The sequence below is a fragment of the Neovison vison genome, chromosome 2 (assembly GCF_020171115.1).
Source record: "Neovison vison isolate M4711 chromosome 2, ASM_NN_V1, whole genome shotgun sequence".
Lineage (NCBI taxonomy): Eukaryota > Metazoa > Chordata > Mammalia > Carnivora > Mustelidae > Neogale > Neogale vison.
The window spans coordinates 5,617,704-5,633,182 of record NC_058092.1 but is presented as its reverse complement, the minus strand read 5'-3'; the positions used below and the strand labels follow the sequence as shown (position 1 = coordinate 5,633,182).

The 15,479-nt window shown below is 39.3% G+C and overlaps 1 long non-coding RNA gene and 1 pseudogene across 2 annotated transcripts in view; one reads left to right on the top strand and one right to left on the bottom strand.

The window, feature by feature from the left end:
* The window catches only part of LOC122899415, a 44,845-nt gene extending 30,568 nt beyond the window's left edge, over nt 1-14,277 (bottom strand). Inside the window, exon 1 of one of the 2 annotated variants that reach the window (XR_006383108.1) lies at nt 14,162-14,277. This is a non-coding gene — a long non-coding RNA (uncharacterized LOC122899415). Of the gene's footprint in view, nt 1-9,765; nt 9,923-14,161 lie in introns of those variants that run through there. The other variant, XR_006383107.1, reaches the window with a different exon arrangement.
* On the top strand, nt 13,207-13,378 carry LOC122901419 (annotated as a pseudogene).
* Nucleotides 14,278-15,479: the final 1,202 nt, after the last annotated feature.

Here is a 15,479-nt window from a genome sequence, read left to right as displayed (position 1 = left end):
GAAAGGGTCTTGCAGGGTCTTACTGTATACATATACATACTGAATCCAATATGACCCATGTCCCTACAAGAAGGTCATTTGCAGATGGAGCAGAGATTGGAGAGATGCAACTTCGTGTCCAGGAATGCCAAGGGTGGGTGGCCACCACCACCAGCTTGAGGAGTCAAGGAAGGATTCTCTTTAGGGTCTTAGAAGGGGTGTGGCCCTGCTGACACCCTGATTTTGGACTTCTGGCCTCCAAAGCTGGGTGACAATAGATTTCTGTTGTTCCAAGCCTCACGGTTTGTCATACCTTTGATGGCAGATCTGGGAAACAAATATAGATGCCTTTTAGACATCCAGGTTCTGGAGTTGAGGGGAGACTTTGAGGCCAAAAACATAAATTGGGGGATATAATTAGAACATGATGAGCAAAGAGGCTAGACTTCACTCTACAGCCAAATCCAACAATCTGCTATCCACAGGAATGAGCAGATGCCAGCCTTTGGAAGAACAAGGTGGCCTACATTCTAAGACGCCTGTAGGAATTTAAGAAAGCCAAGCAGATCACCATCTTGGTGGATTAAATCAACGCCACAGCCATAGCAGATACAATCCTCTGTAATGGTAGACCATTAAACAATAAAACCATAACACAGAATTCATGATCCAATAAATATAATAAAAATTTCTTAAATGATGAAATGCAGCCAATACACATAGATAGTGGTAATCAGTGAGCTCAACAATTACCAAAGTGACAGAGTTAAGTATTGAAGAACAGACAAGGAAGTAGCCCAGAACGATAGAGTCAGTGGGACAGAATTAACAGATAGAAACGGGGAACAGGAAGGAGGAGAACGACAAACTTCCTCTGTGAGTAGACAGGTCTCTCCAAACAAATGTCATCAAATTTTAGAGCAGATGTTGGTCACATCCGTGGATCCAAACCACAATAAGAAGAAAAAAATGAACAGAAGGAAAAGGTACCTCGAAGTCATCCAAACTTCACAGAGCTTGAAACATCATGGGGGATGGGATAAAATTCAGAACTTGGCAGACCATTCTTCTCGCAGTGATTGAAATAAATATGATACCTCACTTGGTAAGATAACATCTTAAATTAAAAATCATGTCCTTTGGGCTCTAGGGTGTGAGAAAAGACCGTGTGCGAAGGACGTCACCCATCTGAGTCTGATCGGCGGGGTCGTCTTGGCAGAATCCCCTACCCACCCCTCACCCTGGGAGCTCACACCCCACCCGGAGGGAGCAGGCTGGGTTTTTTGCGGAGAAGCTGTTGCCTCTGCTTACAAAATATCTACTACGTTTTCTTTTGTCTTTCTCACAAGTCCCTTCAAGATGCCCATTTTTAAAGAAATCTCATTGCCTCTAAACTCCAGGTCCAAATTTTTCTTCCAGCAGCCTGATAATCAAATTAAAAACTGTGTAGAATCCATTTTTAACAAACGAGGATCCTCAGACTCAAGAAGTGGGTGTCTGGCAGCAGCAGGGATTTCCTGCCTCTTGTGTTGGATGAAATCTCTAGTTATGACATTGTTATGTCACCAAGACACAGAGCTTGCCAAACCTCATCTTAGACATTTATGTGGGTTTTCCCGAATTCCCTTCAGCAATTTAAATCCTAGATGTTATTGCCAGCTACCAGGAAAATTAAATAGGGAATATTCAGGAAATATAAAGTGACTAACAGTTAGCGTTGCACAATTCTTTCTCATGGGCATTTTCCATGGCTGGGAAACAAACTTGAGGGGAGAATGGAACACAGTAAAAGTTCACAGACATCCTGAGGTCCAGAGTCTACAGACATATGGAGAAATTTCTGGTCCTGTTCCTGGAAGGACTGAATGTTTTCACAGTAAACCTCTCTGCCTGGGGCTTGTTCGATCCTATCTCAGTAGTCATGATTAAATACAGTCAGAATTGGGCATTAGTAAAACTCAAGATTTAAGTCTTAGGGACCTACAGTCGGCCCTCTCTCCGAAGGGTAAGGAATTTCTAATCACCTGAAGTCACGAACTATTATTCGAAACACATTTAGACCTTCCCATTCAAACTAACATCCCACAATAGTCTGAGATTGTATTATTACACCTTCGTGAAGTAGTGCTAACTTGCTACCGAAACAAAGAATGGAGACCATGTTGAGAGATGAGTGTGAACCTTGCTCCCCAGTGTGACTACACTGTAGAGACCAGGCCCACGACGTGGGCACAATTCTGACAGCAGCAAAGAACGTGACCACTGTCAGCTAAGAGCGTTCTCACGTGTATAAGATGGAACAACATAGGACAGAAAACAACCTTGTGCCTGCTTGACATGGACAAAAAAGATACATTCCAAAAAAATAGAAAATAGAGCATTTTGGCCAGGATCCCTTAGGTCTGGAATTTCCTCTGTTTTCCAGTATAATAGGAATCAAAGCCTTCAGAGAAAACTTTACTTTTAAAACAGGCTTGTTTTATCTTGGACTTTTCTGGGGTGGTTGAGTTTAGCTGTGAAGGTCAGTGTTCGTGTCTGAATGTATCCAACATGGGGAAGTCGTGAAAGGTGAGTAAGTTTGTCCTCTCCCTCGCTCGCTCCTCCTGCCCATACATAAATGGAACAGTAAAACTGTAAAAGCATCCTGTTGTTCTCGCAAAACATGTTTATCTAAAGTAAAGATCCGTGCCTTATATCCTAGAACAAGGAAATGCTTACCTCTCTACTAGATATCATTGGATAGGAAAATTTCTGATTTCCTTAGAAGAGAAGACATTTATCTACAATCTATTTTTGTGTATTCAATCCAAAATAAGTAGCATGTGCTTTCTTTGTCCCCATTCATCCTGTAGCTACCAAAAGCTGGGGGTGGGAGTGCCAGGGGATGGAGGGGGGTACTCAGAATCTATAAAATCCTGCTTCTGTGAAATGTTCTTTGTACCTCCTGGCCCCATCTCACAAACTAATAAACTGTCTAACCCCTTGCTTCTCTGCCCTCCAGAATACACATCAGAGCCAGATGGAAATTCCACTGACCAAATTAAAACACACTAATTGGGCATCAAATTTCTTCTGAAAATGTTCCTTCCCAGCATCATAGATGAGGTATCGTGTGGGTGTTGGATGTACAACTAAAAGGAAATTCATTCTTTCTGTACAAATAAATCATTCAAATTCACTTTACTAAACTCTCTTATTGGTTCCTGGAAATGATCAAATGTAGGATGTGGGGAATTTTACTGCTCAAGTATTCAAAAGGTTTATTCAGTGAATGAACCCAAGAAGAGTGGAAACAAGACAGCTAAATCATTTTTTTAGATAATACATGTTTCTTTGCTAAAACAGTTCTAGAAAATCAAAGGCTATATCTGGGATACAGACATACAGATGTTCTTAGCTTCATATGGACACATGCAAAAATCTTTGCTGTTTAAATATGCTAAACGTTTAAAAAATTAAAGTTAAGACTTTCTGTTGTAACAGTGACTCCTAGTTCATAGTATCTGCCAAAACAAACCATAAATATAAAATTAACCTTACAGTTAGGGAATGCCCATCAACGTAGTCAGCTCCATGAATTGCAATGAACTTTCTGTCCATTGTACAGTTTTCACAATGATTCAAAAATAATTGATCATCCCAAATTTTTTTCAGAATCGTTGACCTGACCTAAATGTCACTGATTATGTTTACAGAGGCCTTAAATAACTCTTGTATTTCTCAGGTCAAGGTCAACATCAACAGTGACAAATCATGTTAATAGCACATACCCTTGATGTGATAAAAACGGCACTTTATCTCTATATGGTCTTCCTCTTTTAAACCAATAACATTATGAGAAAAACCCTGGATAAATTCCAGTAGAGGGACATTTGACCAAACACCTGACCAGACAGTCTTCCTCAAAACTGTCAAGGTCATCAATAACAAGAAAAGTCTGACATTGCCACGGTTAAGGGGAGCGGAAAGGAGACATGACAGCTGCTGTTACCTGCTGCTGTGGCTGGTCTCCTGGAACAGAGAAAGGACGTCAGGTAAAATACTAAGGAAATCCAAATAAACAGTGGACGTTCGCTGATAAGGTATCAACATGATACAGATTGTATTTTGATAATGTATCAGTATGTATCAAAATGTATCAATATGGTCTCATTAATCACAAGTAATATCCACCTGGGAGAAACTGGAGGCAGAGTACAGACAAACTATGGACTGCTTTCTCAATTTTTCTCTAAATCTAAAACTGTCCTAAAAAATAACGTCAGTTTTTAAAATCGTTATGGCTATTGTCTAAAACGCCAGCTTCGGGTCTGCAGCTCACTTGTAAATGGCTCAAATAAAAATCATATAGAAAGAAACAGGAAGAAAATAAGATAAATGTAAAAAATGTTCACGTACGAGGACTCTTTGTGAAAGTGTCTGAGAATTCTTCATACTCATCTTGAAACTTTCCTGTAAATCTGAAACTATGTCAAAGTAAAAAAAAAAAAAAAAAAAAAAAAAAAAAAAAAAAAAAACATGGGGCGCCAGGGCGGCTCAGTGGGTTAAAGCCTCTGCCTTCAGCTCGGGTCATGATCCCAGGGTCCTGGGATCAGGCCTCACATCAGGCTCTCTGCTCAGCAGGGAGCCTGCTTCCTCCTCTCTCTCTGCCTGACTCTTGGCCTGCTTGTGATCTCTGTCTGTCAAATAAATAAATAAAATCTTAAAAAAAAAAAAGTAAAAAAACACGAAGGCAAAGAATTGCCATAAACCACCACAACAAAAAGAGACACATACTAAACAGGGAAAATATTTGTAACATATGTGATAGACAGTGAATTAATTCTTCCATGTATAAGTCATAGGAATAAGGCAATACCACAGTAGAAAAGATGAAGAAATAAATAAATCACAAAAGAAGTGTAAGGGCCAATCAACATGCATGTAAGTGCATGTATATGTGTGCACACAGACACACACGTATATTCTCAACTTCAGTATCAATAAGAGAAATGTACATTCTCCTAAGATAAAATTCTGCCTAATAAATTGACCCTCAAAGACAAATAAAGAAAAAACCCTAAAACTAATCAAAAACCCAAAGTTGGACAGCGTATCATTAAATGAGCATGGCACTGCTGGTGGGTGTCCCAGCTGGTCCTATAGTCTGGTTGTAATTTGGGAATCATGAAAGTTTCTAATGATGTTCAATCCCTTTGATTCAGTAATTCCTTTACTTGGTAGCATTTATCCTGAGGAAATAAGCAGAGAGGTAGAAAACTTACATGCAAGGCAGTTGATTATAACATGATTTGTAATAATATTATGTAAAAAGCTTAACAATTGGAAACGGTCAGGGGTGAATCATGCTATATCCATATGATAGATTACTAAGTAGCCGTGAGACCATCACGTGTGAAAGAGTGCTTACTGACAGTGGGAAATGTTAACAATATATCCACTGTTAACAGTAGTTCTCTTTGGGCGGGGTCACTACTGGGCTGGCAGTAAACCTCAGACACCATGGAAAGAGATTCCGCGTGGGTTGTAGGGCATAAGCCCGGGGGTGATTCTATTTCTGAAGGGATGCAATGGTGGCAGTAAGCAATTGATAAGCTTAAGGACCCAACTCTGGAAAATGACATGGACTTTACAATAAAATATTGAGTTTTCCCAAATTTAAAAAATGTTATGTATTCATTCATTTTGCGAATATTTAAGTACCCACCATATTCAAAATATTATGCTAGGTGCTCTACAAGGAAAGGAGAGAAGTCTACCAAGTTTGATAAAGGAATCTCTCTGTCCTCCGTGAGCTTACAGTCTAACACGGGTGCTCCAAACAGGTTTACAAATGACTGTGATATAAAGCAGAAAGGAGGAGGGAAGGAGCCCGTCCGGTTATGATGACAACAGAGAGAACAGTGTCTAAGATGAAACAGAGTCATCTTTTAACCAGTTTCTATTGCCACAGGGAACACCGGGAATGAGACATGTAAGGATAGTGTAGGGACCAGCATGACCAAGGAGGAGAGATGATAAACAGCAGGCTTATTCGGGAAAGCATTAGTTTTCTAATTTGGCTGAAAGCGTGAAGTAGGGTGAGCTAAGAACTGGGAAAGACAGGCTAAAGACAGAGATCAAAAAGCCTTAAATACCCATCTGAGAAATCTGGACTTCATATGTTAGGCAAGTGTGGTTCTTAAAGGTCTCTGAGCAGTCTTTCATCTGACAATCTGAGAAAATCTGTACCGACAAGATGAATCTGACTTTCCCTGTGGGAACAAGGTAGACTAGCTATCCAGAGAAACTCTTCTCGTGCTTCTCAAGCACAATATTTGAGAACATCTTTATAAATACATAACTGGGTTGGCAAAATGGTAGGTGAAATCCTCAGCTCTCTGACATAGGAAAAAGCATGACTCCAAATGGGTAAGAAAAGGATGAATTGTCATCCGCCAACTCCTGATGGCCAAGGGCAGGAGGTCAGTAAACTACAGCTCATGGGCCACATCTAGCTAGCCACCTGCTTTGGTAAAGAAGGTTTTATTGGAACACAGTCACATCCGTTCATTTTGTGTACTGTCAATGGCCGATTTCCGGCTACGATGGTAGACATGAGTAGTTGCAACAGAGAGCAGATGGCCTGCAAAGCCTGGAATATTGATAAAGAAAGAGTTTGTTGACTCCTGGCCTTGAGTTTTGAGGGGTTGAGCCTGTGGGATTTGGGAGACAAAGCCAGGTGTCTGCATAGAGTGGGATGCCATAGAAAAGATGAAAAAAAATTTGGGACCCTAAAAGGTGACACTTCCAGTAGCTGGATTAGGAAAATGTTTGCTCTGAAGAGAGAGATGGAGAGGATACTTACTTGCCTGTCTTGGCTATGGTAGAAAGGAAGGGAAATTTTTCTTTACCATTAGCCCATCCTTGTACATGTCAGAACCCACAATATCTGCATGGGGGTCCAAAAAACTCTTAGCCAAAAATTTGGTTTATCCAAGTAATCCTGGCTTGGGAGTGCCTCTTGGTGTCTAAACAAACACCAATCTTTGAATTCTCACAGATGAAGTTCCAAAAAATATAAGCTCAAATAAAAAAGCACAAGATACATGAGTAAATGCACTAGTAGAAGTAAAACAAAGCAGAAAAAAACAAACATCAGGATGAGACCCACAAAACAGATATTAGAATTATTAGATGCCAATATAAAATATTATGTTTACTATACTATACTATTTACTATAAGAAATAAGATACCACCAAAGAAAAGAGATTATCAAAAATGACCAACCATATTTAAGAACAACCAAATAGAACATTGAAAATGATAAATATAATAATTGATATTATAAAGTCAATTAATGTTAAAGTAACATATACAGATAGACACTAATAACAAACTGGAAGATAGATCTGAAAAAATTACACAAAATCCAACACATAGAGACAAAAATAGAAAGTTAAAAAGAGCTAAGAGACACAAAGGACAAAGGAAGAAAGGTCTATTATTCATCTAATCAAAGGTATAGAAAGTGAAAAAAGAACAGGGAACGTACAATAGAGGTAACAGAAATAATACCCAACAATTTTCTAGAACTAATGAAATACAGCAGTCCTCAGATATAAATGAAAGAACTTCCACAGACCAATTATAAGTAAACTGCAATGCACGAACAAAAAGAAAGGCTTTAGGGGCGCCTGGGTGGCTCAGTCAGTTAAATATCTGTCTTTGGTTCAGGTCATGATCTCAGGGTCCCGGGATTGAGCCCTGCTCTGTGGGGAGTCTGCTTCTCCCCCTCCCTTTCCTTCTGCCCCACCCCCTGCCCATTTGTCCTCTCTCTCTCTCTCTCAAATAAATAAATAAAATATTTAAAAATAAAGAGAAAGTCTTCAAAGATAGAAAGAAAAGATAATACCTATAAGAATGGACAGTTAGACTGACAACTAGTTTTTCATCAGTCTTTCATAGAAGACAGGGGGATAATGCTTTCGAAGTTCTGAGATAAAAATCAACAATTTCAAGCTGTACATACCCAAAATTATCTTCTAAGAAGGAGGATGAAAAAAAGACATTTTCAAGCAGATAAAAACTGATAGAATTTTCAAACATTGTGTCAATCCTAAAAGAACTTTCAAAACAAACATATTTAGGAAGATAGAAAAGTAACCCTAAAAATAATTTCTGAAAGACAAGAAGGAGTTATGAAAGATGGTCAAGACTAAGTAAATACAGTTCCCTTAAAAAACACAGCGGTTGTTCTGTGTATAACTTTTGACTCCCCAAAACTTAACTACTAATAGTACTGTTGACTGGAAGCCGTCCTGGTAATGTAAATAGTCAATTAGCAAATGTTTTGTATGTTATATATATTATATGGTGTATTCTTACAATAAAGAAAGCTAGAGAAAAGAAAATGTTATTAAGAAAATCATAAGGAAGAGGGGGCCTGGGTGGCTCAGTTGGTTAAGCATCCGGCTCTTGGTTTTGGTTCAGGTCATGATCCTAGGGACATGGGATTGAACCCTACATTGGACTCTGCACTCAGCAAGGATTTTGCTTGTCTCTCTCCCTCTGTTCCTCTTTCCACTCACACTCTCTCTCAAATCGATAGACAAAATCTTTTTTAAAAAGAAAGACAAATCTTGGGGCGCCTGGGTGGCTCAGTGGGTTAAGCTGCTGCCTTTGGCTCAGGTCATGATCTCAGGGTCCTGGGATCGAGCCCCGCATCGGGTTCTCTGCTCAGCAGGGAACCTGCTTCCCCTCTGTCTCTGCCTGCCTCTCTGCCTACTTGTGATCTCTCTCTCTCTCTGTCAAATAAATAAATAAAATCTTAAAAAAAAAAAAAAAGAAAGACAAATCTTGAGGAATATATATTTGCAGTACTGTATTTATCAAAAAAAGTCATGTATAAGTGGACCTATGCACTTATATTTCCAAACTGTGTTGTTGAAGGGTCAATTGTATTGACATATAATAATATATTATATATAATAATAAATAATGTCCAATTAGTGGTGCTAAAGAGAGATTTGAATTCTAGGTAAGAAAATAAAAGTTGGAAGGTAGTGATATGAGTTAACGTGTTTTAAATGTGTTCCTTGTATTTTTTAGGAAGATAAAGATATTACCTTTAGACTTTATTATGATAAGTATGCATGTCATAATTTCTAGATAATGACTAAAAAGGAGAACTAAAGAATATAATTTCTAAATTGGGGTATGGGATAAGAAAAAAATGTAACAACTACAAAAAAAAAAAAACAAGAAAGAAGAAAAAAGAAACTCCTTAGAGCAAGATAAACAGAAGGTACAGAGTTGCGTGATAAAAATAAATGATAATTATCAGTAAATATGCTAGTAGTCACAATAGATATAAGTGAACTAAACTCTCCAGTTAGAAGACAATTCAAAACAAAACAAAAACCTAGCTCTGTGCTTTTTACAAGACACACCTAGAACTTAAGGAAACCCAAAGATTAAAAAGAAAATTTGGAAAAAAAAAGTCATCAAAGTACAAACTAAAAGAAAGCCAGTGTGACTATGGCAATACTAAACAAAGCAAACTTCAAAGCAAAAGTTATTACTAGTAGAGGCTCAAGATATAGTAAGAGAATGTTCAATTTACCAGACAGGTGTAACAATTCTAAACTAGTATGCACCTAATAGCATAGCCTCAAAATATCTAAGTAAAAATGTCAACAAAATTACCGGAATAGAGGGAAGGAATTAGACAAACAGCCAGGGACAACAAAAGGAAGGTACTATGATGAGCTACCCAAATACCCCTTGAGGGTAGAAAGTCTTACCTCTAGGATTAGAACCCATATTTGCGGCCAGAAAATAGACCTTAGCTGTCAACCCTCTTCAGATAGGTCTCAACTGGAACAAAAAAACAAACAAAACAAAAAACTGCTTTGCCCCCAACATTACTCTTCCTCCCAAGGGCAACCCATATCCAATGACCGGCCAAGGGGGTGGAAAAAATAAAGACACAGCTCCCTTTCCCAAGCTGGAGGGCCAATCCAGCTCCGAATGTTTCCAGAGAATCAGCTAAGGCCTATCTTGGGCCTGCATCACAGCTCAGCTTCTCCTTCTGCCCAAATTCCTCCTCCCTTCAGGAGATTCCAAAAGCACACTCTAATAAATCACCCTCCATCCCAAAGCCTGCTCCCCAAGGAAACCAATCTGCAACAAATACCCAAGGGGGAAGCACTTGTTAGAAACTGAAAGTGTGGAATTAAAAGTCAGGAAAGAAGGGGCGCCTGGGTGGCTCAGTGGGTTAAAGCCTCTGCCTTCAGCTCGGGTCATGATCCCAGGGTCCTGGGATCGAGCCCCACATCAGGCTCTCTGCTCAGCAGGGAACCTGCTTCCTCCTCTCTCTCTCTGTCTGCCTCTCTGCCTACTTGTAATCTCTGTCAAATAAATAAATAAAATCTTAAAAAAGAAAAAAAAAAAGTCAGGAAAGAAGAGAGGGCTAAAAAGTAGTAGTAAATTGGATGCCCACAGGGAAGCATCCTAGAAAGACTAGAAGACTGAGGAGGACTGAAGGGGGACGCCAAAAGTGTGTGACACTATAGTGTCATCAAGGTCAAAGAAAAGAAAACTTCAAGGTACTTGTAAGTTACAGTGTTAAATGTTTATCCTATAGATCAGAAAATTGTTTTTGCAGATACTCAATGCATACCAAAAACACCCATTTCTCTTTCCTCCTGGTCCACTGTCAATTTGACCAGAGGAGATCACCACCTCCTCTGCTGTTAGTGGACGTGCTTCAGGTGAGCTGATCCTACCCGTGGTTCTGACGCTGGCCTTGCGCTCAGGCTTGGCCAAACAGAACACGCATTCCTTGCCCCTCGGTTTGAACTAATGAGACTCAGGCCCAGAGTTTTTGTTCAAGCCATTAAAAAAGCTTCTCCTTCTTCTTCTTCTTCTTCTTTTTTTTTTAATTAAAAGACCCAGAGTTTGCTGGCAGCCATCTTGCCTCAGACCTGCTGGCAGCCACCATGTCACCGAGAAACCTCAAGAGAAAGTCACCACAAAATGGGACAAAGCCAAAAGTCAGAGAAAACCTTGATGGGGTTGACATTGAGCACCTGAGGAAAGCAGTTCCTGCAGACATGCCCCCTTAGACTTGTCCATGACTGAAGCACTGAATGCCCCCCCCTTTTTAAATGAATTTGATTTGGATTTTCCTGTCACTAACACTGTAAAAAAAAGTCCCGAAACCACAAGGACGAGTATTCCGTATATTCAACTTCATATTCCACTTTTTACACCAAGTGTGATTATGGAAGAATCTGTGGTGTTTGAAAGTAACTGCCTCAGTTTAAACCCACAGTGACCATCTTTGTAACCTTGGGCGTATTACTTCATCCTGGTCATAAACTGGGCGCAGTAACAGCGGGGACTTCACAGGGTGTGTGAAGGCTTAATTAACGCATATAGGAAAAGCCCTAGGACAGAGCCCACTTCCTAGTAAATGCTATAAAAGCATTAGTTGTCGTTAGTTATTATTATTCTTAATTACAAAATCTGCATAAGCATCATTTTAATAGCTGAATAGATATTCGATAGTTTACGTGCCGATAGACCTACATAGACCTACGAACAGGCCAGTTTTCACTATTACGAACAACACTGCCTCAAACAACTTTGGGAGGAAAGCTTTATGATTTTATTATTTCCTGAGTGTAGAACTAGTGAAAATACCGAGTCTCCAAGTTTTTGAAGAAGGCAGAATCTTACAGTCTCGTTATGAACTCTTTTGCACTTTTATATCAGTGAAGCTTCCTGTGTGCCTGTCTATAAATCCCCACCACCCAACGCTCTGGGAATGTTTTTCTGGCTCACTGCCCAGTACCTACCATGGACAGGCACACAGTAGGAGTTCAATAAATATTAATTGGTGAATGAATGAATGTAGGTAGAACCCGGAGAAGTGTTGGCATTTGCTGACTTCTCACAATGCTACTGTGCCTAATCACCGGGTATATCCCCTTGTCCTTGCATTACAGAGAAAATGGTAAAACCATTCATGTTTAAGCGTTTCTCCCGGAATTTTAAGTTTATGTACAAACTAAATATATTTTTCAAAAAGACACATGCTGGGGTGCCTGGGTGGCTCACTTGGTTAAGCATCTGTCTTCGGCTCAGGTCATGATCTCAGGCCCCTGCTAGTATGTGTGCTCTCTAATAAATAAAAATCTAAAAAGAAAAAAAGAAAAGACACATGCCTATGGATGCTTCTGAGTATGGGTTTATAAGAAGATGCTTATAGATTTTTAGCAACTTGTTACCTTCCCTTCAGAGATGCTGAGATCCTTCCTGCCCCTAGTGTATCTCCCCAAGGATTTCTGGTGCCTGAAATCTCACTGTGGCAGACCCTCTTCTTTGGCATAAGCTTTTACAGCCCCTTAAGTGGAAATACTGCAGATCAAGTAAGACATTTTATCTTCTAAATCGTTTATGCTCCTGGAATTTAACAAAATAACCTCCCAGACGAATTAAATCATGTACACTAATAAGCAATAGAGAATTTTGGAATCTTGCAAAGATTCTAAAGATATACTCAGTGAGTAATGACCAGCAATCACAATGAGAATATAGCAGTAATGATAGAGACAGATACTGTGACGGAATACTGATGTTCTAGGCTATGTTCTAAACACTTTCCCACGTACAATCTCATTTCTCTGGCCCAGGACCCTCTAGAGTAGGAACCACTGTTATCACTGTCCTACAAAAGTGAAGTAAGCCGTTGAATCCCTCGGCTGGTGAGAAAGTTAGGATGTAGGCCGAGAGCCTGGGTTCTTCACTGCCCCAGATTTCTTATTCTCATTCTACCCAGAATAAAAGAAAATATCTGTCACTGAGGGATTTGATCTGGTAAGATAATAGCAAATTATTTCAGAACTAAATCCAAAGAAGTAACTTCTCAATTTTTTCTTTTCCGGAGGGAACAGCTTTGCTCTCCATGTATGCTGTGCACGCTAGGCGATTTGCTTGTGTCTATATCTACATGTCTCTTCTGTGTTGGTGGCAGTGCAGGGATGAAACAGATTTCTGAAATCTCCTAATGAAGGGTTTATGTTAATATTTTTAATAAATCTATTAATTTATTAATTTATCTGGCAAGGGACTAGAGCGCACCCTACTGGCCAGCTAATAGGAAATGCACCATTTGCTTGGAGGGAAACGTAATGCTGAAGTTTGAAGTTAAATCAGATTCGTGTTTAAAAGAAACCTGAAGCTTTGCGCAGTGGCAGTATCGTAGCCAATGAGGTTTATCCGAGGCACGATTATTGCTAATTAAAAGAAACCCAAAAAACACTGTCTTGCAAAAATCCACATATTCAGTTAATGCACCTATTGGACACTAAAATGTTTTAATAGTTCTAAGTTCCAGAAATGGGCTAGAACTGGAAATACAATAATCACCAAAATAGCATCAAAAGCTCCCTAAGGGAGTATGAGGTCAATGAAAAGTGATTCAATTTAAAAATAAGCAACTATACAAATAGCCTCTCTAAAATTCATACTATGAAAAAGACTGAGTTTACTGTTTATATGTTTTTCTTTTCTCTGCCTCTGTCTCTCTCTCTCTCTCTCTCTCTTTTTTAGGCGAAAAATCTAGGAAGGGAGAGGAGTATCCCTACCCACAGAAGGAAAAAATGGAATTTGTAAAGAAATCTTTTTCTGCTCAATTTTTCAACTGGCTGCTACCGTTGGAAGCGCCATGGAGACTTCCCTGGGCTGTGGTGGCCTTCATGAAGGAATCCCGGCTCTTACCGGTCTGGAGGTTTTGCAGTAACACACAAAGGTTATTGGATATATAAATATACATCAGTGCCCGGATGTCCCTAAGTCATAAAGTGGCCTACTAACAAATGACTCCTAGGAAATTCAATTCTTCCATTGTTGTGTATTTTTTTACTGCACACTTAGCTATAAATTAGTAAAAAAAGAAAACTGCATAGTCACATTTAGATCATGAACAGACAAAAGTAAACAGTCTAGGACTAAGAGGGCAATTCAGAACGTGTCTCACTTCAAAGTATTTCTTTATAAACAACAAAGAAACACAAAACCGTCTATAATCAAGAAGAATAAACACCAAAACGTGTATCCTTTTCCACAGGATTCAATATTTGAACATAAATTTGGAAAGCTTGTAAGGTCCCTGTTCAGTATGCTCCTGCTTACCTACGACTTGTGGTCTTGCTAGACAGGAGGAAAACGAACAATGTCTTTAGAAAAGCAGTGTCTGTGACTCTGTGATTTCTGAGCCAGAACCTCTCCTTGTTCTTACTCCAAGGACACCTTCTTCTTACCCTGAAAAACGGGCAAGTGCACAGAGACAATTTAGGTCAGTGTGATGTAAGTCTAACATTTTAGATGTTATGCTTAGTTTTTTTTTTGATTAAAAAACAATCAGCTAATATAAATTCCTTGGGAAGTACATCAAGATTAAATGGACTGTGAGAGATATAAAAAAAATTGTCTGACTTCAACCTTCTCATTGGAGACCATTTAAAACAAGTTATGTTCTGTACAAAGAGAATATTTTTACCCTAAACCTCTAGTCTAGTGTTCTAGTCTGTTAAAAGTCAATGAATGATCACTTGATGAACACAATATGCTAATATTATTTCATACTGCTTAGCATTTTCCTTGTAAACTCTTCCCAAAATAGTCTACAATATCATTGACATGACCACGTTATTACAAAATATCACTAATAGACTATTAGATAAAAGATTTGTGGGGTGTTAAGTCTATGCATGCAGTTCAGCAACAGGTGAGCAAGCTATATCACATGAACATAATTGTAAGCAAAATTCAGTAAGCAATCAACTCTGTTTTTCCCCCCAAAAATGAATAAACCAAGTTGTTGATTCTGCACGTTTAAAATAGATTGGAAGGGGAAAAAATGGATTAATTGTATATTACTCGTGTTTTTATGATTTTTGATAATTTACCAAAACAGCACACCAGACAGTTCACAACCATATAACAAGTATCCTGTTGATCTTCTCTCTAAAGAAGGGGTGTGTTTGGTGGTTGCTCTGGTAATTATCACTGGTAATGAATAGGGGAATGTAAAAGCATGCCAATAAGGCCAAAGCACAAATTACAACTGTATTGTAGTGGCTTGAAATAGCGTAACGAGGGTTCCTTTTGGATGAAACTTGAGCTCATCTAGGTCCCCATTCAGTAAATGCTGCACTGTGAGGTCTGAAAAGATGTTCTCTGGCAAATTCTCAGGCTGGTCCTTTTGGTACACTGATAACAGCATATGGGTAAGTGTTAAACATAAATGAAAGTGAAATGGGGGGAAACAATCCGAGCAGATTTTCTCTGAATCAAAAAACCGAATTTGGGGCGCCTGGGTGGCTCAGTGGGTTAAGCCGCTGCCTTCGGCTCAGGTCATGATCTCAGGGTCCTGGGATCGAGTCCCACGTCGGGCTCTCTGCTCAGCAGGGAGCCTGGTACCTCCTCTCTCTCTCTCTGCCTGCCTCTC